This window comes from Micrasema longulum, unplaced genomic scaffold (genome assembly GCF_059751315.1).
Source record: "Micrasema longulum isolate JH-2025_06_02 unplaced genomic scaffold, ASM5975131v1 h1tg000487l, whole genome shotgun sequence".
Lineage (NCBI taxonomy): Eukaryota > Metazoa > Arthropoda > Insecta > Trichoptera > Brachycentridae > Micrasema > Micrasema longulum.
In genome coordinates this window covers 861,289-886,015 of record NW_028277684.1, presented here as the reverse complement: position 1 = coordinate 886,015, position 24,727 = coordinate 861,289, and positions in this window count along the sequence as shown.

Genomic DNA, 24,727 nt, shown 5'->3' with positions numbered 1-24,727 from the left:
TTTATACTACACTCAGAACTGTATTCTTTATTTGCCCGAACTCAGACAACTCTAAAGTATACAAAACATTAATTATTACTAGTTGACAAAGGGTTAATATTATTTTCGTTTCATCTCGTTTGGGTTATTACGTCAGGAAAGTTTATGAGTTAGAGAATAGGTACCATTGATTTATTCTGGGTGCTACGGATGCACCTACTTCCGGTGAAAACTGTCACTAAGCGGATGTGAGGCTGGGCCATGTACCTAGAATGCCCCTTAAGAGCTTTACCCACGCTGGGTTGCTTTGCAAGGCGTTAGGTTCCCGCGGCCCTGGACGTCCACGACTGACAGTTCGTCGGCAGTTCATTTCTGGTAAACGAATGCGGGCCTAACTTTTGAAGACGCACAGGAGTTTGCCGCTGATATAAAGACCTAGAGAGACTTCGCAGACACCAACTGTTTCACCTAAGGAGCGAACATGGATTGAACAATTAAAAAAAAAACATTTTTTCCTTAAATCTAATATGTGCTCAGAGTACTGCTTAAGTAGACCAATTTTATTGATGTGTCATATATATTCCAACGCCAACGGTCTAGGGTAGTATATTTTTAAAATATACATTTTTTTATTATTTTGCATTAATGTTTTGATTCAATATCCTTTTAAAGATTAATTTATAAAACGAGGAAAAATATTTTTTGTAGTCAATAATATTTATGATGAAAATGACTAAAAAAAAAGGTTCACTGTCTCAGAACGAGGAAGCCAATCCTAGTTAGGCAGTTCAGATGACTCACCAGAAAAAAACACAAAAAACATTTAATATGTGTTTTTACTACGCATCTAACCTACTGTACATATTACAACAAAACGTCAATTGCCGCAATAAATATGTTAATACATAACCATAAAAAAATTAAATAATTTTCCAAAATTAACATTTGTTCCTTAACATCCATTTAATTTTTAAAAAACGCACACTAAGAGTTATATCTGAATCACTTTTAAATTTCAGAGTAACATGGAAAATATTTTATGTAAAAATAAAATAATTAGATCTTGAAGTCTCCATCACCAGGAACATCTTGTCTTGAACCATCTTTTTGAAAATTGTTCCCGTTCTTCTAAACATTTATCTATGTCTTCAAAAAAAAACATGTCTGGGGATTGCATAAATTTAGTTCTACGATCACATCTGTAAGTAAAATTTTATATTTACGCAAATATGAATTTAACGGTGGATTATAAATATATATATATATATTATTTAAATTTCCATGAGGATTTTCATAAATAATTACCATTCATTGATATTTTATGTTTAGTTAACATTTGAATAACCAAACGACTTTCAAGTCTAAGAAAATTTTAAAAGTTTAAGGTAAATAACTTTATTAAAATTAATAAATTGAGGTTTGAAATTCTGTTTTTTGTTAATTGATATAATGATTTCGACAGAGGTAAAAATCTTTTTTAAAAAAGCATACGGAAGTCTAAGCATTTACGAGTCTTATTGCCTGAACTGTGCAACATTTAGAATTTAACATATGTTTGAACGTCCATATTTCATCGATTCTTGAAATCGGAAACTTTATTGATTGCAATAGATTTTATCAAATTAACTCACCACTAGAAGACGCCCGAAAAAAAAACTGAAATACAGTACATGTCAAAATATTCCATACATTTGATATACAAGAATTTGTCCTGATTTTAATTTGTTTTTATTCCTTCGAAATACTTTAGATAATAAAAGGATTTCGTAATTAAAAATAAGTAATTAAATTTCATTTACTCAAGGCCCTTGAAATAATAATCTTTACGCCATTACCTTTTATGTTTCTGTTAACTTTTATATTTTTGTGTTAAAATTCTGCGCCCACGATTTATAACACAAAACGCCAAAAAGCTATTAAAATCCTGCCCAAGTAATAAAATAGAATGTTCTTACATTACTGTAAAGGCGATTTATTATTTTACAACATAAATAAAAGTAATTTATTTGTTTCCTTCGATGTTTTCTACAGCGTAAAGAGGATAATTGAAAATTTCCACAAGGTTTTGGGGCGATTTGTGTGAAAGTGTTTAACGGCTTTGGCTCTATTAGTCCTTACCTGTACACTTGTACACGTAGCTACTAGGTCAGAGTAACAAGAACCAATAACCATAATGTGAATGGAGCTTGAAGCCAGAGAGGGCTAACTTACTTTACTAAATAATAACCTTAGCTCTGCTCACGCACCCTTTAATTAAATTTAATGCTATTTACGTTTTCTTATGTAACAGTACACGTAGTTACTTTATACTTGAGGTTTAATAATTCATAAAATAATAGAGTTTTGGAAAACTGGACCTTTTAACCGATATGTTATTTTTTGTTTGATATTATAATTTACTCACTCTATTTCGAAATATCACAGGAATGTTTTTTTAATTTTTCCGAGAAGCTTCCGTCCTATGTAAGTATAATGATTTTTGGCTCTGGTAGTTTTAGCTCTCTGTAGAGCGAGGCATCCTGTTCTTAACCTTTCCGTAATACGCTCCGATTGGAGGCTCTCCTTATGCACCTGTAGCATACAACACTTTCCGTAGATATCCTCCACTCTTAAAACATTAAATTTTTTGAATTGTCGGTAGTTGAGAACAAGGATGGTTTATAAAGTATTATTTGAATGATTTTATTCTGCAGAACTTTTAAGGGTCTAAGGTGAGCGTTATAAGCCCCACCCCATCCAACGATTGCAAATTGAATGATTGACTGTACCAGAGCATAATAAAGTGACTTCAATTGATCCGTCGATAAAATACCTCTAAGCTTTAAAAATATGTGGATTTTTAAATTATGTTCCGATTATGTTTCATTTCATTTTAATTTTGTATGAAATAAATTAAGTTATTTTAGACAAATGTTTGCAATAATTATTTTTTAGGAGTTTGTCATGAAGTGCTTTTTTGAACCAAATTTATACTTTTTAAGTTGGTGCATTGAAATGAAAAATTATAGTATTTTTACTTATCTTTATCGTTTTTTCTTATGTTTATTGTTTTTATCTTTATAGTAATTTTGCATATTGTTTGCTTTATTTACAATTATCTGATTACTATACAATTTCTGCAATACATAAAAATGTACTTTGATTAAACCGGGTCTTCATAAATCATTTACGAAATAAATCTGTTCTACTTTTGGCGCCCTAATTTACCTACATTATTATGAATGCAATAAACTTGATTCAGTAAATGAATAAATCGTAATAATCGTGATTAACAAACCACAGAAAAACCATAAAAAAATAACTTATCTGTACTCGAGATTTTCAGAAAACATATTGCGATGAAATAAGTGAACGAAAAAAATTATCTACATACATATGTCCAAAGAAGCATCTTATTTCACTGCATATCTTCTTATATCAACAAACTGAATGAAATAATCACATAATAAATAATTGTTTTTAATTCCTAGATACATATTGGTGTCAGTGAACGAGTGGCGAGTGTCCGGCGCTATAAAGCGGGATTTATTCAGATAAGGGTAGGTAACCCCGACATAAAATTACACCGAATAAGGTTGGTTTAAGTAGCCACTTTACACACTTTGTAACATTTGAACATACTGTGTGACATTCACCACTCTGCGTAACTTTAAACTTAAATATTCCTTCAATTCATTAGTTTGTTGATCTTTTAAAGTTAACGAGCTGAACGTTTATTGATGTTCGTTAAAGTCATCTGACTGATATATTATACTTATATACTGGAAACACCTGAAAATATTACTTAATATATCGTGGGTAAAACACAGGAGGAGTAATTTTCTAATCACATTTTTTTAATCATAGCGCTGATAACAATACATAAAAAAATATTTGTTGTAATAATGTAAACTTAGTTTGATAGTCTATTAACAAATAAAAAAAATAATAAAAAAACCACTGAACTTCTTCATCAGATAACGAAACGGACATACTGACCATAAATATGTTAAAAATTAAACAGTGTTTTTGTTATTATTCCATCACGAATCAGTACGGTAGCGGTGTAGGATATTTATTCATGCTTTATTAAGTTAGTTCATAACATCTAAAGAACTAAAATAAACTCATAATAACATTAATTTTTTTTATTGAAATTTAAGTTGGTCGCGAGAGGCAAAATTTGCAGTTCACAACGGAGTCCTGGTCCCCACCCTGATGTATGGGAGCGAAGTATGGACTTGGAAAAATAGGGATGAAATTAGGCTGAATGCTGTCGAAATTCGATCTCTTAGGTGAATGTGTGGTCAAAATATGTACGATAGATGCACGAATGTTGAGATCTGTACATTATGTAAGGCTGAGACAAGCATTATCGACAAAATCAAGAAAGAAGCTCTGCGCTGGTTTGAACATTTAGAACAAATGGACAGCGAAAGAATGGCTAAGAATATTTACAATACGAATGTTGATGGATGCAGAAATAGAAGAAGACCGAGAAAGACATGGCATGACCAAATCCAACAAATACTTAAAGATGGAAGAACATGTCAAAAGTCGGAAAAATCGGCGCACGTGCACAGGAAGCGAGATCTGTATGCAAAGATAGAGTGATGTGGCATTCTATCCTCTCTGCCTACCCTTACGGGGAAATGGCTTGATGATTTGTTGTTGTTGTTGTTGTAAGAATATTTTTTTCAAATTAATTCTAAACATTTCAACGCTTTCTACATAAACGTATTCCTAGTGTATTTTACGTATTGTGTATGTGTATGAATTTTGCTATTTTTGGTGTCTCAAAACACTGTAACAAAGCTGAAAACAAGTCGAGCAAATCTTTTGATTAGCATTAACCTTAACATGGCAATTATTGTTGTTATCAGCAATCTTTCGAAACGTCGGCTAACCTCCCCTTGTCAAAGATTTTTCAACCCCGAACCGAAAAGTATCACAGACCAGAAATAATACTTAACCTTCCTCCCCTGCTGTGCGGTCAAGTCTCTCCTTATCCCGACTTTATGTATGGGGGGGTGTTTTAAAACTGACAGGTCGCAGTTTATAAATGGTTAATCGGCTAATTGCGTGCGCCCGGGCGAGCAAAGGGAGGGGGTTGAGAGGAGAATGGGTGGGGGTGAAGAACCATTATGCAACATACACAGATACAAACACCGTTACTTTGTTGCGCCAGGAATAAATCAGGTAAATCCAAAACACTTTCTTACACTCCTGTTATCTTTGCGATAAAATCTCGACATTTTGTTGGAATTTATGAAATGTTGGTTTTATGAGATTTTAAGATAATCCCATGATAAAATGAAAATAAAACATCCAAATTTTACGTAGGATAAATAGCTACATTTGTCTTACAATTCGGAGTGCATAAATATGAGATTCATTTTATGGAAATATTTGTGCAATTGTATTTTTTTAATTAACGGCAGAAGTAAAAAACAAAGGTTATGCACGTTACGGACCAGCTTGATATTCGTCTTCTTGATGGTCAAAACAATTGTCTTTCAAGATTCTGCAAGTACAGAAATTGCATTTTTATCTAAGAAATATAATCTTTTGTTCTAAATAAGCGTTTTTATAAGTGGTTTACTTGTTTACAATCTGAATGTTTGGAGACTAACGACAAACGAAATTTTTAGTTTTTGAGGTTTTATGTACAAGTATACAACATAATTTAAGTATGTGTCTTTTTAATAAATTCCATAGGTAACTTTTAACCTTAACCTTTTCATATATGTTAAAAACATCTGGATGGTTTTTAATGAAGCAAGGTGGCTAAAATCTGGTTCATTGAGTTTTGCTTGTGTGTTTTGCTAACCTGGGACAATGCAAACTCAAAGTATTAATTATAGGAAGAGAATATTAAAAATAATTATTATAATTTGGTTAAAAATTATATTTTGTTCAAAGAAACATTTTGTAATTTGTTTTTCTTTTATGTTTCATGTTTTAATATGTAATAATATAAAGTCACAAAGTAAAAAACAATTATTTTTGATTAAAGCAACTTTTTCTAACTTACTAACCTTGGTGACGTTTGCCTCTTAAAGAACATAATTTTACGCTTCGATTGGCATATCCAACTGAAAACTGTAATTTTTAGGGTTGTGACATTTGCCTTAATGGTGACGATTATTTACTAAAACATGTATTAAATGAGTCAAAATAACAAAAATAGAATAGCAGCAATAATACAATTAAATCTAAGACTTTTTTGAGTCTGGGTCAGTTGAGTAATAAAAGAAAATAGTCTAACAAATCTTCAATATTTAAATAATACAAAAAGCAAACTCAAAACGTTTTTGCATTATAAAACAATGTTTGAAAAAAGTCAATTGTTTATCAACGAACTGTTTTGAAAACATTCTAAAGGCTTTGAATTTTTTATAGATTTTAATTCCTGAATGCAGTGTGTAGTTGATTTTTAAAGGGGATGATAGACTTCAATCAATTTCAAATGACTGAATTGATTTTAACGAAAAAATCGTTGCATTTTTAAATGAAAATATAAATTGAAATCGTTCAGGCCCATTGATTCATCACCTCCGTACGGAAATGTTTCATGAAGCACTTGCACCTTGCAACACACAAATACTCACAACTCACCCTTACATGAATAAAAATAATACATACATAAAATTCGAATTAAGCATCGAAATGTGAAGATGCGTTTTGTATGTCCCTTTATTTTGTAATTCATTTCCATTTTTTTTTATCCTACTTTTTTTAAAAATGTGACTCGCTTTGATCGCTTTTTTCTAATTGCTTGAACTATTGTGTGAGAATCTGTTGAGGAACTTTTCCGGATTTGCTTACTGACAAGAAAACCACAGAAAATTCATTCAGGAGAAGCCGGACTATTGACAGACATCAACAGACCTTCCATCACTTATAATGTGCGGCATTGTGTGTCCTATTTGTATTTATTTCGACTATTACCTTTACTTGTATTACCATATATGATATTACATTATATGATACGTCCTAATGACTTATTACGGTTGCGATATCTCCTAAGTCTTCATTTAGACTTCTAAATCTCTAGCTGAATGCGCTTATCATCACACATGCAGCTATTGATTTTTGAGAGCTTAAAACGGTAAAGATAGCTCATAAAAACATCGTAGCCGCAGAGTATTTCTGTCAGTTTTTAAGCTAAGTTGCTGCGTTTTCTTAAAATCAAAGGTATGAATAACTGTTGGGAAAAATATTTTATGGAAACCTGGTCCAAGGAGGACTTAAATTTATGTCACCTTGAAGCAACTTAACATTTTCCACGGAAAAGTAAAGTAAATGCTTCTATTATTCACCTTTCGTAAACCCACGTAAATAAAAAAGGGGTGTATTATTAATTTCTTTGTGGAATATGCCCGTCACAATATATCTTTACAGGTCGCAGTGACATCAGGAGCTTGCATAGCACAGACCCCTACCACTAAGATTAAGTATGCATATAACTATTATACTCACTGCAAGGTAAAATCTAGCCATGACTACAAACTTTTGGGCATGCTCAAAATGTTATTTAATCTGTTTTCAATGCAGCAGCAAGGCTTATTACGGGAGTAAAAAAATATTCTCACATCTCACAACATATCCTAGATTTGCACTTGTTAAAAAGCCCAGAGGGAATAAAATACAAGCTTTGTTGGACAGTATTCAAATCCCTTCATGAAATGGCTCCAAGATACCTATCGGACCTTTGTATTAGGGAAAATACATGTCAAAGGAAATCTACTCTTAGGTCAGCATTTGATTTAGGTAGAGGAAAACTTGTCGATATCCGGCGCTCCCCAAACACTATATTCGGAGATCGTGCTTTTGCCTTTGCCGGCCCCCCTGCCTGGAACCAATTGCCTTCAAACTTACGAATCATCAACAGTCCCAGTCAGCTCAGATCCCAACTAAAATTTCACTTCTTTAATTTATTATACCCTCAATTTTAAATCAGAAAACATAATGTACAATGTAAGTTTACAATCGTAAAGCACTCTTGAGGTGATTTTTCACAAAAATAGGGTTATATAAACCAACATAATATTATTTTTATTGTCAATTATAACTGGTATAAAAAGAGGTATCATCGACATCTTCCTATCCGCATGTAATAAAGCATACTCGTAGAGCACTCCATTAATACACTAAATGCGACGTATCTCGATCATTGTTCGTTACATGAAAGTAAGATTATTAGTGTTGTTACGCTTCAAGTGATAGTCCACGGACTACGAAATATTTTAGTGTAAAAACACATTTTTAAATAATTAAATAATATCAACCGTGTTTGCAATCGAATCCGAGACTTCTTGCAGTGTAGGCAAACGCGCTGCCCATTAGACCTCAAGGAGGACGAGGAGAAGTAGGCATAAAAATCAAAGTATTTTCCGACGTGGGCCAAATAATTTAGTCAGGTTAATTTCATTCAAATCTAAAATTTTCAGCTCATTTATTTCATAAAAGACAAAAAAGTTGAGGAAATGTAAATGTTCGAACATAGGCAGAATGTCACAACACGTAAAGTTGCCATTTAAATTAGCCAGTGACAGGTAATCCCCGTAAATTCCTGGACTTTTTTGATTTCTCTCTAAAATTAGCTTCTTCAACTACTCCCTAGGATATGGATTCCAGTCTTCGTCTTCAAATATTTGAATAAACTCGAAAGATTTTTAATGTTGATAAAAGTTCATTTTATATTTTTATACGAAATTCAGTACTGCCAATTGGTTTGAAAGCTTTTAAGCGGATTGCAATGCACTTTCTGTAGATACACGCATATAATTTGCTAATAAATTTATCACTTCGGTGCATAAAGAACGTGCATCGACACGTTTGTGGGCGCTTTGTAGTTGGCTGGAGGCATTATCTGACTGTTTGATGGCAGGCGGTGCGAAGCAACAAAAAGCCATGTAAAATTGTGAAAAACCCCTCCACGCCCCCCTTCCGTTCTCTCACCCTTCCCACTACACAGCCCATCCGGTTACGAGGGAGGGAAAGCGGGCCAACCCCCTTGAGCACAGATTCTCAAACTGCACAAACGGGTTATTTTCACTATCCACGAATTTATCAAATAAAACCCTTCTTTATGAGACTATAATTATGGTATTGTAATAAACTAAAAATTTTAACACATCTTTATATAGATGGAAAAATATGTGCTAAATTAATAAATTCTGGCGGTCTCATAACAAAGTATTTTGTTTAATAAGTTAAATCATATTATTCCACAATATTAATGCGGATTCATTGAAAAATATATATTTATCTTAAAACGTCAAATAAATACATTTCTAGGGAAGTGAATATTGAAGTGTACTGGTGTAAAAGTTCAAACAATTGCAGAATGCTGAATGTTACACAGGGTGTAATGTGATGGTTTTAGCTAACCAATAACAGGTCGTGAGTGCTGTTAACACCTTGGCATTTTTATTTCAAAAACATATCTTGCTAAAATTTAGGTATGCCAGCAGGATTGTCTTCAAATAATAATATTTGGAAATATGGCTATCATAATATTATGAATAACCAGTTTCTCTAAATTAAAATGTTATTTGAGGAGATACTTCCATAAAATTACATTTCAAACTTTTGTATTTTAAGGTTTCCTCCTCAAAAACACCGGAAACCTGCATTTGACTCAAAGATGACAGAAAACTCTGAAAAAGGTAAACGAGAGGAGATTGTCTACCAGATTTGTAGTTTCAGACGGAAGAACTTCAGAGGAATATACCTACCTCGTGGTAACCTTAAAAAAATACATTCAAAAACCATTTTTATCACATAAAAAAATTGTATTTTAATATAAATACAATATTATTATACCAAGTGTAAGACTAGTATCCCTTTCACAAACCCCCACGCCTCCTACACCCAACCGCTTCTTTCGTCCGGTGAGTGTCGTTTCGGTAGTCAAAATCGTTGTAAATCTCAATTCAAAAAATACGTTTAAAAAAAAAAAAGACATTTTTCGAAAAACTTATAAGGATGTTTTTAAAAGTACCTAATATATGTTCCCCCGAAGTGCCCTGGCCCTGAAAAACATCATGGAATGATTTTCACAGTAATATTAAATTTGCTGCAGATATTTTAATCAGTCTTCTGAACACATCTTGTGATCTTGTCCTTTTCCCCTTCTCTATGATTACTGAATGGAGCTTCTTGTTACTATTCATGGCCCTATTATAGGTCCTGTCAAATTTACAGATCTGGTGGCGCTTCCAAAAAGAATTTTAAGGCTTTAAAAAAGTTTAGTAATCATTTCGGCGAATTGATCATGTCCAATCAGTTTAATCCCAGTCAGTGAAGAAACAACTTTTCTCTTTTCTCAATTCAATGAAGTGCATATCATGTACTTCGAGATTACAGCACAAAGATACTTAGACTTCCAGATTACAGAGAGCTCCTTCAAGCAGCTTTTCTCGTTCGGCTACGAGCAACTTTTCCGTGTATGTGGACACCGCCGAGGAGACTTATGTTCTCAGATGCAGTGTACGGTATGTGGTGGGCAAGCTGTTAATAGTAATATGTAATTATCTCAGGACTAGATCTATAGCGTAAAGCTGATTTTATCTTCGTGTATTGAATGATCAAGATACGTTGCAATCGGAGTTCAAATACAGTGCTGTGATGATGACGTTTATTTTTTTCCACAGAAATAAGACCGCCATAAAATTCCCTCTTTTCCCAATTCCGCGCGTGCCAATATTTGACAAGCCTATCCATTAGTGATAGCGGTATATTGTTAGGCGTATTTTTATGTGAGCAGATACGTTAGTACTCGGTCCCTTTGTAATCGGTTTTCATTTTAAAACCTGCCTTTACAAACACCATGGCGCATGAAAGCATTATTCTCTCCCTGCAGCCATGTTGGTACACTAGAAATATCCATACTTTATTTTACTGATAGCTCTACGTGCCGCTTTTCCTATAAATATAAAATAACCAGCATAAAACGAAGCAAAATAAATAAAAATGTCAATTTCTACTGCTTCTATTTAAATCATTATATTGTATTCATAAACCTAGTAATTACAGCGCACAAATAATAAAAGAGGCAATTGAAATACTCAAGACACCCAAATAACATAAACAAAGACGACGGGCTTAAATTACACTCAACATGGTTTCCAGTACTACATACTACAAAAATGAATAGAAATGTGCCTACTGCCGACTGCGACACGGTACAAATTACTAGTACTAAAGCACACACTTTCTTCAACAAAACACTCAATTTACCCTGGCTCCTGCAATGGTAGCCGAAACGTCGGAACAAACACACACGGTATAACCCAAAATAGAAACATATTGATTATATTGTATGTAATAATGAAATACTATAATAATACAGAAGATAAAATATGTCCAACTTCGTTTGTCCATTGCTCCTTTCATTGACTACTCGTATTGGCTAAATTATTATAAAATAAAATACTTTATTTTAGTATCAAAAGAACACAACTACAATTTCGAGATCACTTTTATCATCGACGTAAGATACAAAACTGATACAAAATCGACGGGACGAGTACTCTAGAGTTCCATGTCATGTTCTTCAAGTAGAATAACCGCTGGTAACACTAATAACATTTTTTTTATTTGTAATGTGAATGCCTTTTCAATTGATAAAATAATTGGCAAATAATAGAGCTGTTATAGTGAAGATGTTTTACAATTTTGGATGTATAAATAAAAACTCAAATTTTAACATTCTAAATGAACTTATTAGTAACACTCCGTAAAAAATCGGATTTGAAAATTAAATCATTAAAATATTATAAAATAAAAATGTATAATTTAAATTGAGGTGTGAACTGACTAGAACTGATGATTGTTAATTAAATTTATTTTATTTGATTTTTTAACAAATTCAATTAAACTTTTTAAAATTAAGTCAAGGTCCATCATAATTCAATTGTTTATAAATGATTTTTTTAATGTGATTTACGCTTAGAGTATGTACATCTTTATACTCGAAGGATTTACCAACACATTTATGAAGATCGTTAATACTTGATCTATTTTTAAATTAATAATTAATCGTAAAAAAACATATCATGATGATTTAAATGCATGATTTTTTTAATTGTAGCATTCATGGAGAAATATAAAAAATGTCTTCTAAGTGGGTAACTCTCAAATATTGATTTTAAAGTTACCTAGTTGTAGTAATTACCCCACGATAGTATGAACCAAATGTACGTACTCAATTTCAGTTTATAAGAATGAAAAATAAACATGAAATGGTTTTAACTTTGTCCAATTCTATAGATTTAACTCTCTTTGGATTTTATGAAACAATAGATGGATTTAAAATAGGGAATTTGGAAGTCTTGAGAATAACAGAGTTGATGACCTATTAGACTAAAAAGAAGATCATTTTACTCAAAATCCGTTCAAATTAGTTTGAAAAAAAAACGTTGCAATAAGCAGCCTGTTAATTTGATTTCATAAAAAAAAAGCGTAAAACGCATTTATAAATACTTAACTAATGCTAAAAGTAATGTACTATATGTTGTAATTTGCAATCAATTCCGTTTTATGTTGTTAATCGTGTCACCACAAGTCAAAGGTTTTTTGTTTATCAAATCTCCTAAGAACAACTTTGGTTTATATATCTTATACATTTTTTTAAATTGATTAAATAAAACAAACCTTAATTTTTTAACAATATTTTATCAGGGACGGGTAAATGCGTCACATAATATTCTATATTATTTATCATAATCTCCATTCATTCCGAACTACACTGTAAACTTTTGCGATAAATTCTATTGTTTTTACCTCGTGAACTGTATACAGCGATATTGTGTTCATTCAAACAAATTATTAATCTCTTTTCAGCCTGCATACATTGCGTAAAGAGAGTTCCATAACATTCTACATTTGTTGCAGTTTTCGCCATAAACTGAATACAGAGTCACAGTTTGGTTTGTGGTAGGAAGCATGAGGCAATGTGTATAGAGGTATGGCGTATAGGTGTGCATGAAAAATTATTATGCAAATAGATTCAAAATTAAGTACCAAGTATTAGGTATGAACGGCCATCGCAGCGTGAAGAGGTTATATAGTACAAACTCTCAAGAACTACACAAGTATAAAGCCATTGTTGTATTTATTTTTACTTAAAGATTAACGATGTTCAGTTATACATTTATAAGCGTATTTTTACTTCACATATATATGGATACTCCATAGATTAAACAACTTGACTCATATTAGAGAGTTAAAATAATAATTGAATTTGGTATAAAATACTAAAAAAAGGTTTAATCCCGAAAAACGAAATCGAGTGGAGGTAAATCCGCCTTATAGTGCAGTAGTTGACGCGCTCTCCTACCAAGTTTGAGGTCCTGGGTTTGATTTCTGGCACGTTGGACGTGAAATATTGATTTCAAAAGTGGTTCTACACTGCAATATATTATTGTTCCTGGACTGGCACCAGAACTTCAATGTAACAAAAATAATCCAGATTCACTGCATTTAGAGTTCTAATGCAGTACCCAGTGCACCGCGGTGCGGATAGGAAACTGATTATGATGGTAAAAAATAAATAAATAATTGGTGTATCAATTATCGAGCTTTACGAGTGTATTCACAGGAAAAATCAACATGCATTCAAAAATATTGATTTTATATTTATAAATCTAAACAAATAAATTCCTCGGGGATAAAATCCTGTACCTACTCGTCTTCAAATGTTCGGACATAGTCAAAATACTTTTAACAAATTTTATTTATGATTTTTTTAGTGAATGCAATCTTATTAGGCAATTGCCTAAATACATACATTTTTAAATGTGTTTCTAAAATGAATTGCCTAAATCGCAAAACAAATCATGTTTTGAATTACTGTAATGTAATACCGGAATAGTAATAAATAAATAGCTTTCAGCATTGAAACAGGTGAACAATAATTAACGGCCTCCGTGGTGTAGTGGTCAAGACGCTTGACTCACGCACGGAAGGTTCCGAGTTCGATTCCCGGTGAGAACAGAAAAATTGAAATGTGATTTTTCTCAAGCCTGGTTGTTCTGTAATGTAATTTACCATTGTAATTGGACCTCCTGGCCTGTTGTGGTGCAATAAAAAAAAAACAACAAAAAAAACATCATTTTCAGGTATTCTATATCCGTTCAAGGTGCTAGACTTTGGAATGAGCTACCTCTTTTTATAAAAAATGCACCTTCTTTAGCCATCTAAAAGAAACGCCTGCAACATTACTATATATCCTCAGAACCCTGAACCCCCCCTGTATTTTAATGTTTTTTTTATAATAAATATATATATATATATTTGTATCCCTTTTCTTTCCTTGGCCCTGGTTTTTCTCTCTCTTTCCATACTCATTATCTGATTCCACATTCTTCATCCTCTAATATGAATAAGATAATGTATGTAATTTTATAAGTTTATGTATGTATATAAGTCTTATATTACAATTAGTTATTTTTAATCAATATGTATTTTCGTTTTTTATTACAAGTTTTTGATCAACGCTTCTTTTGACTCGTCTGTTTTTTGTTTAGCTGGAAGATATTTATCTTTCTAAATCTCTCCTCCTTTCCTTTTTCCTCTTTTTTCATTTTTTCCATTGAGTAATAGTTTTGATTTAAGGTAATTTATAAACAAATACGTTTATATCTATTTTTAAATACCTTTGGCTTTTAATATTTTTTTTCTATTAAATATGTTCTGTAACTTGAGTTATAAAAATAAAACTTTTATTTTATTGTTTGGTTGGAAGAAATTTCCATTTGTCAATAAGCCCGCCAATGTACGAAAAGTTAAATAATTAAAAAAAAAATGCTTACAGCAATAAATCCGCCAAAGAACTTATTCTTGGTACTTGAAGTTTTAAATAAAATAAAACAGAATAAATAATACTTTATTGTAATATTTACCAAAGAACCCTGTGAAGGGTTCTCAAAAATTTTAATATGCTTTAAAAATGTTTAATTATATTTATTTTTTAACTAACGTCATTAAATTGACTGATCAGAACTGTAAGGTGAAGGTATATTATACACATTTAATTAACGATAATATTGTGAAATAAAATATGAGGTAATTATTCGTCGTGACAATGGATTACTGACGCGCTATAACTAGGTAACACTGCTGTTGCCATGTCGGTTCACGGTTCAACAAAAACTAAAAATCATTGTTTAGTTTTTATATTTATGGGAACCATTTTTTGTTTGCGTAGTTCACGTTTTTCACATGTTCTCTCGTTTGTATGTAAAACTGTGCTTTTTAAGGCGGTGGTTAATCAGACCATTAATTTCTACTTTCAGTTTTATGTTTCACCTTTAAACACTTTTTGTCACGCTCGCGTAATTATTCATGAGCATTTCCAAGATGGCTTTGTGTCTGGAAGTTAGTTCTTGACACCTTTCCAGGTCGCTTTCTCTTACCCCCGACTCAGTTACATCCCTGGACATGCAGATGCGAGGAATTAATAAGCCCATGGGCGCATTTGCATATTGGAAACCGACTGCGATGATCGCAGAAACGAGGAGTAAGCTGTTATGCTCAGGAAATTTATATTTTGTCAGGTGTGCACTAGAGCGAGATAATTATTCCGATACTCGATTTGACGATGCCGTGTTAGTCAATACAATGTTTGTGTGAACACAAAAAGTCAAGTTTCGTAGAACAAACTTTAATCACTGGATGTTATTCGTTTTATTTTATGTGCTTCACAAACTCTACATTATTTTTTGATTGGACCAATATAATACTAAAAATTAATTTAGAGAAATTTTCACATAGGCAGTCCGTTCATTATAAGATGTATGTGTCTATTGAAACGCGCTTAGCAGAGAGTTATTACAATTTCACGAAGAATTAAAGAGAATTAGAAATGAGGAAGTCATTTTATTGAAATATTAAAATAGTTAAAATCTGTTTTCAATATTTGAAAAGGAATTATATTTAAATTTAACGCTATGACGAAATTCGAGGATTTTTCCTGGCTTGGTAGACAACATTTTAATAGATTTATTTTCAGAGTATTAAAACTAATAACATGTGCGTTTGACAAATAGATTGAAAAAACGGTTGACAGTAAATGATTTATTTTGTCAAACAATGTTTGAGTATGTCCAAATGCTTGCAGACTGGCTCGATATCCTGCCTAGGGAGTTATTCATATTTAAATTTATTTCAACAGAGAGGGAAAACATTTTTGAAAAGGGAATATGGAAGTCTAGGCATTTACAGGGCTTATGACCTGTCATTGGCTGGTTTAAGTGGCCACTTTACACACTGTGTAACATTCACCATTCTGCCCATGTTTGAACATCGACATTTCCTCAACTCTTCCATTTGTTGACTTTTGTGAATTAAAAGAGCTGAAACCTTTATGACGTGGGTGAGATTCATTCGGCTAAACCAAATAACCTACTAGGCAACGCCTGAAAACAATTTTTAATTTTTATACTTCTTCTTTTGCCAGGTAGTAATTCAACAATGTTTGAGTATGTCCAAATGCTTGCAGACTGGCTGGATTTCCTCCCTAAGGAGTTGTTCATGTTTAAATTTATTTCAACAGAGAGGAAAAAAAAAACATTTTTGAGAAGGGAATATGGAAGTCAAGGCATTTTCAGGGCTTGTGACCTGTCATTGGCTGTTACACAGTGTGTAAAGTGGCCACTTAAACCAGCCAATGACAGGTCATAAGCCTTGTAAATGCCTAGACTTCCATATTCCCTTCTCAAAAATGTTTTCCCTCTCTGTTGAAATAAATTTAAATATGAACAACTCCCTAGGGAGGAAATCTAGCCAGTCTGCAAGCACTTGGACATACTCAAACATTGTTGATTTATTTTGTTTTCAGTCATTGATTTCGAGACTAAATTTGACAGCAAATAGCAGCAGAGTCTCCGTTTAAGTTTTGTATGACTTTATTGTGCATACTTTGTCGTTGCATCAACGGACTTCCCTTAGCGATTACCAATAAAAAAACAGTAAAAACATCCTTTTAGCGCATGAATTTGGGTCATCGCGTATAAAAGGGTGCATGTTCTATTAGCTTGGTTAATCACGAATATCACGATACTGATCTTATTCGGAGATAATCTAAACATTAGTTTTTGTTTTCACCATATTGGAAGTTCGTTGGCCAACCACGGAATTCAATTAGAAGGCACCTACCCGTGTACTGTTTGTAGTCTGAATACACCTTACTATATTCCCTATATTCATATACGAAGCACCTTCCTACTAAGAGTATTCAAATGAGCGAAAGGGGGTCTGAATCCGGGGGGCACTAATTATAAATGCGGTTACTTTTAATGTCTCACCTGTGCATTAATTAATAGGAAGTGAGGAACTTAAATCAAAATGAGGTGAAAAAGTGCCGGAATTCTTTTTTAATGGCTTTTGTACAAAATAATCGTATTTGTATTTTTTTATATTCATTATTATTTATTTATTTATTTTTTACTATCATATTATTTAATCGTGGCTTTGACTATCTAACTAGGGGGTCTTACCCTGTTCTTAGCCAGTCAAAAAAATACATAAAAAACAGTAATCAATTCACAGAAAAAATAAATAAAGGTAGTAGATGTAGTGAAACCATAGCAAAATATATAGTTAAAAAAACACAGTAAAAAAAAAGTAACAAATATAGTTTTAAAAAATTAAAAAACCCATTTAAATGCATAGTAAAAACAAAAAACTTAGTAAAAACCATATTTAAAAACGTATTTTAAAATCCTGTAAATACGTAGTAAAAAGTAAAATAATTAGCAAAAAACATAGTAAAAGATATTGCAATAATCTCATACTTTTTTTAACTGGTAGACAATGCTGCATATTTCTTTAAATTTTATTTTTAGTGCTTAAAAATATTGTCTTCATAACAGTTTTTTCTTCAATATTTGTACCACCTATTTATCCCGGTAGTTATTAACCCGAAAAAGAACATACGTTTTGCGTTTAAAAATAAACATATATTAAAAGTGCATGCTTGTGATTTACAAATAAGTAGAAAATAAAGACAAGCAAAGCAAAGCAAATTTTTTTTTTTACTATTTATTTATGGTTAACATTGAGAGATATTTTTTTTTATGTACCTACTCAAAGGAATATTTAACAATAAAATAATTAGTATTATCGAGAAAAATAAGAATGGGTTTCTACGTTGGCTGCAAATCGTCGCTTTTAAACAAACTGAGACAACAAAATATATGGCGAATGCAAAGCGAAAAAACAAATAAAAAGATTTACGATATGAATGCTGACGCAGAAAACGAGGAAGACTGAAAAATTAATTAACAACAAATATTTAAAGACAGACATATCCAAAGCCGGAATAACAGGCGTGCGGGCATAAAAAGATTTATGAATATAGAGGAAGCCGAAGAGCGAAGAATGCAAATACAGAATGGTTCGGCATTCTATTCTTTCTGCCTATCTCTACGGGGATACAACGCAATAGTTTTCTGTGGTGGTGTTGTATTGTTAAAAGAAGATAAAAATACATTCTTAAGATTTTTTCATGTATTTTAAATAGTAATAAATGTCAAAAAATCAAATTCAGATAATCGAACATTGGGCCCATTTTTCCTAATCCGCAATACTAACACGAAATTAAAACTAGATTATTTGGCGGCCTCAGAGGTGTAGTAGTTAAAATGCTTGACTCACGCACGGAAATTTTCTGTTTCGATTGCCGGTGAGGAAAGAAAAAAAAGGGAATTCTCTCAAGCCTGTTTTGTGTTGTAATTTACCTGTGTAATAATTGGGCTTCCTAGCCTGTTGTGATGCAAAAAAGGCATTATTTAGTTCAATAAGTGCGATATGTTAACTTACTTTAAATATCAATAGATATTTCATTTGATGTAACAAGATATAGTTGTAAACTAGATTCAAGCCATCGGTTTTACTATTTTCTACAAGATTTAATAACATATTATATTATACTTACTTGTCAATTAATAAATTAGGTTTCTTATAGGGACTCTTAATTGTATTAACATATTACGGGTGGGATATCCCATGAGGTATGGATGCTATAACGAGATGCTAGCCAAAGTGACCAAGAGTAATAGAGATATGTTTCTACGTAGGTGATGTCATTAAAATACTTGTTTGGTGAAAACAAGGTAGCTTTATTTAGAATAATTAATGTAATAAATCTTTGAATAAAAATTGGAAAATCAGTGGCCAAAAGTATCTCAATAAAATACGTGAATTTTAATTAGTATCTTAATCAAACGCTTAAAACAATATTAACAATATCAGTGCCTCGACTATGAACGCTATTTTCATCTGTACATATCGAGACGGTATACTTAACTTCTGTACTATCTATATCTACCTCGGTTTGTTCTACCTATTTGTCATCTCAACATCATATATGATCGAAGCCGACCAATGAATGACCTTAATGATTTAGTCCGCGTTCCTTACAATATTTAAAATAGTTCTCATTTCTATTTTATACAGGCTTCTGTAATAAAAAGGGTCCAGTTTAAAGCGATAATAAACTCCAATAAATCCCAATTCAAGCAAAAAATGCTCGTTTAAACGTAATTTTTGTATGACTTTTGACAATTACCTGTACGGACGGTACGCCTTAAGATCGTCTGTATTTATCTACCGATTGGTCACAAAGTCGGATCCTTTAACGTCTTGATACCTACACTCAAAGATACATACATAGAAAGATAGTAAAACTGATATTCTTTTATAGTGGCAACTTTCTTCCGCTTACATACTCCTATATGTTAATAGGGCTGAATCTAGCGACATTATTTTTGCATCTAGCCGTTCGTTTTTAAAACTGAAAGTTATGGCAGAATTAAATTCAACTCTTACTTTACTTATTTCTCTTCATAGTTTTAATAGGCTTTAAGGAAAAATGAGCCAACCTCAGAAAAATAAAAAAATAAAATAAATCGTGATTAAAGGAAAAATTTCATGGTGGAACAAAATTTTTGACACTTTTAATGCGTAGATAAACGTATCGAGAAGTTCTAGACCTGTCAGTACAAACCGATGTATTTACATCAAAACTTGATGGGGGGATTCGTAGTCTATCTTCGTAATCGGTCGGAAGAATTTCATCTTCAACTATGACGTCATACTAAAGCTATGTCATTTGGGTGCGTAGATATGTGTACCGTGATGTATGCTTCACTTTTTTTCATATCGATGTACCTACCCAAAACTTGAGAGGTGAGGGGTCGGTAGTGTATCTTTGTAATCGCTAGAGAGAATTTATCTTCCACTATGCCGTCAAGGCGAAGGTATGACGTCTTTATCTTCCCATCATAATCGAGGCCCAGGACAGACAACGACATTTTGGGCTACTATAAGCTCGACTAGATTCCCAGTTTTGTTTGTTTTTCCAACTGTAGAAAAATATTATGTGGTCATTCAAAATGTGTGAGATAATTTTTGTCTATAAACCTTTAATGATTACTAATACTCGCAAATATGATTTATTTTTTGCTCGTCCATTTACAATTTGATATCATATAGGGGGAAAAACTGGTATTTTCGTCTTATGTTTATATAAGGGAAATATCACGTATTTCTTTTTACATTTTTAAAGTAATGAAGGCCTAAGAAATAATATCCAGTAAAAAAAAATTGCTAATTATTAGTAGCATAAAAAATACTTTTCAATTTTTAATTTTTAATTCCGGCAAAAACGGTCATTTCATGTGCCACGCCCCTAATACGTCACGATTCATGTTTATTTGTTCCTTGCCGTTGGAATTTGAGCAGAAAAATTTCACAAATCTTGACATCACAACAACCAAGGCCAAATACGTTGCGTTTTTCTGCAAAAGTATTGGTATTGAATTTCTTTTTTTACATTTATCTATGAAAACATTTCTCCACAATATCCATATTGATTTTGAAAATACAATTAATTATTCTAAATCCTTTTCAATATATCTTTATCGGTATTCGTAGTATGTGATATTTCCCCATTGTCTTTCATTACCCTTCTCCATTTTTATAGTCAGTTTCGCGTCGGCATCAACTTCAAATAAAAACGTAAAAAAATATAATTAAACAAGTCCTTACACAAGTAAATAATTCCACATTGAACAACACGCGATGTTTGATGTCTATTTTTTTATTGAATATTACAATCAATATATTCCTTTTTATAATTTCAAGAACCTTAAAAATATGCTTGGAATTTTTAACACAGTGGTTCCAAACTTTTGGATATCGAAAATAATTTATCTGTAATTAATTATAACCATATAAAACTTTCTTTTTCTCGATGCATTAATTTTTTAGGCTTACCGAATCGAACCAAATTCACAGTTTGCATGTAGGTGTATATGTACGTCGGCCTTGTGGTGTAATGTTCTGCGCGTTAGCCTACCATGCAAGAGGTCTCGGGTTCGATTCCCGACATAGTTGATATGAAATATTTATTTAAAAGGGTGTTTTTAAACTAGAATATTTTATTGTCCCTGGACTGGTACCTGAAGCGGAAGACTTGATTATCTTACCTTCATGTAACAAAAATGATCAAAATACGCTGCAATTGGTGTGCCAATGCAGTGCCCTATTCAACATTAGGTGCGGAAAGGAAATTATGATAATGATGTATACAGAGTATAAAATACCCCATAAAATGCCAAATTCTCTCTTTGCTTTAAGGACGACGAAGACCAGGAAGGTCCAAAATGCGATGGATGGACTACATCAGCGCAAATATGACAATGTTGGAATTGAAGAACTGAAGAGGAATTGCAGCAGACCGGTAAGAGTAGAGGACTCCTGGATTCAGCCAAGGCCCACCCGGGACTGTCGAGCTTATGATGATGATGATGATATACAGAGTTTAGAATCAATATTTTCTTAAAACAATTGTTCGTAAACCAAATGCTGCGTAGTTTGATCATACAAGTATGTTTCATCGAGGTAAGGTGGTCAGTCCTGCGCTTTAGAATGAAATATAGCAGTTTAAACAACCTTTTAAATCAATATTTTACGTCCACCCTGCCAGGAATCGAACCGCTACACAACTAGGCGCATTTATCTTCTCTCCATTTCCTTAGCCAGGATGTTAACCTTACGGCTGCCATCGAATCAAAAACATTCGTACAGGGTTCTGGTTCTATTTCAGATACGAAGAATTTAAAACAAAATCGCGCCAACCACTACAGGGCGGAATTGCTTTTACTCGATTTTCTTATTCAAGATTTTTACTTGAGAGCAGCCATCGAGTCGAAAACACTCGTCCATGTTTCTAGTCCTATTTTACACACATACTTTATCTATACATACAACGTACGAACATTGTTAAAATACGGATGGGTCCACATTTTGTAACTAGATACCTATATACCTATCCCCAAAAAAGCCCATGCAACATTCATTTTCTCTAAACGTTTTCTTATTGAAGAAGTATTATTCTAAAGTTTGAGAAATCTCGCATTTAGTTTATTACCTACTCCTTAGTACGCAAATGACATGTAAATGTAAATAATTACTGTTTTTTATAAATACATTAAAAACTGTTTTTTTCTTCATAAAAACTATGAAATAAGATATTTCTACGTAACGAACACAAAGAATTTTTTATATTATAAACGTGCGTGACTTTATCAACAGTTTTTTTAAATGATTATTTGCATTTGAAGAGATCTAAGCAAATAATTATTTACAATCCTCTTGGTATGTGAAATGCATTTATAATGATTTTCATTCGACGTCTTTATAGATAATGTATTTTTTCTTTAATGAATATTAATATTCGTCAATGAAAATAACGAGAATATGTCGACATAAAATATATAACGCATTACAAAAATAAATTGATATAGTTGCGTGCACAAACATTTTTCAAGACCACTTCACACCTTTTGCAAGGAAGTGAGGGGAGAATAAATATGAAATTAACAGTCTTTAGAAAAGTTTGCACGTTCGCCATTGCAAGCCATCCGATGCAGCAGTTGTGTAATTTTATAATGCAAAATGTGTTTAGTTCTATTAAAAATATTGAACCACGAGTTGATTTGTAAATGACGGCTTAAATTCAATGAATGTTTTTGTTTAAACAATAATTTTGCAAATGGTGTCCGGCTTGAGCAAGTGATACTATTTTCTATTCAGTCTAAACAGTTGGGTACTATTATTTTTGTTTTGCCATGTGAATGACTGATTTTTAAAAATACATGAAAATAGGTTCTATAAAGTGACTATTTCACTTTTCATATTTCAAGGTTTCTAAAAAGAATAATTTCCATAGGTATTTTTTTATATTTCATTTTAAATTTATTATTGGGAGAGATACTGTTATGCCCATTATCTAATACAATATGCATATATTATGAAAACTTGGTCGTCAAATTGCAGAGTAGACCATCTGTATTCAAAAGTTTTAATAAATATTTCAGTAAACACACCAAGAAACAGCATAATTTAGATCGGTAATTTAATATTAAAAAGTAACACTAAAATATTTTATCAGTGTGTGTCTTTTTTGGGTGATCCCGTGTAAGTTGGATTCGTACCGACGTTTTGACTACCATTGCAGGAGCCATCTGAGGTAATGTGGAACAAAATAGGTGTTTATGTAATAGTAATTTGTACCGTGTCGCAATCGCCAGCAGACATATTCCGTGTGATTTTTGTAGTGTGTAGTGCCGGATATAATGCTGAGTTTAATTTCAGTCCATCGGCGTCGTCTCAGTTCATGTCGTTAGGGTGTTCCTGTATATCAATTGCCCCTTTTATTATTCGTGCATGCAATTTCTAGGTTTATGCAAAATATTTGGTTCGAAGGCGAAAACATATTTTGTGTCTATAAAGTGTCTTTCAGTGTGCCCTAGTTTAAACGCTCTTTTATGGTTATCAACTGTTCATTGCTGCGCGCCCTGTTTGTCCAATGTCCCCAAAAAATATACATATTGATAACATCGACCTTGAAATCTCACGTACCTATTTAAAGTCTTGGAATTCAGCTCTCCGGAACGTTTTTGAAGATGACAGATGGTCCCTTCTCCCGTCTGACCACCGAATTATAGTATTTTTGTTTTATGTACCACTCTGTGAATTAAAATAATGAAGAAACAAAATAATGAACAAATAAAATAAAAAAGTTAATCCAAATCGTTTCACGTAGTATTTTCACACAAACAACAATAACCACGTAAGTAACTACATTGTAAATACATTAATCATCAACTCTAATCCGCACCCGATGGTGCATAGGGCACTGCATTGGTAAATTACATGCAGTAAATGAACAAATATTTTAAACTTACCCTCCGAGGAGTCGACGAACCCGGGATCACAAGCATAGACGCGAACCACACCTCGAGACAGACTCTTTTTACTCGATTTCCTTTTTCATGATTGTAACCTGAGAGAAGCCACCGCGTCGAAAGCAATCGTCTAGGATTCTGGTTCGTTTGCACATACAGAACTGTATTGTTCATCCACTTGGACATAGACGAAAATAATTGAAGTCATCTAAATACACAAAATTTTCTTTCTATGCGGCTTAATAATTACGCAGTCAGATAATTTATATAAATCTGTACAAGTATGTTCCATAGCGAGTTCGATTTACACATTTTTTGTATGCAAAACGCAGTCCTGTGTATATTACAGGTAACTTTTCCACTTTAACAACGTCGATTGTCATTTTTTTACTGTCTACACATTGTATCTAGTTATTGGTTTTGTTTAAATACATATTAATGTAGCAAAAAGTACAATACTTCACCTCGGGAATTCAGGAACTAAAACAAAAAAAAAGTTTAAAAAT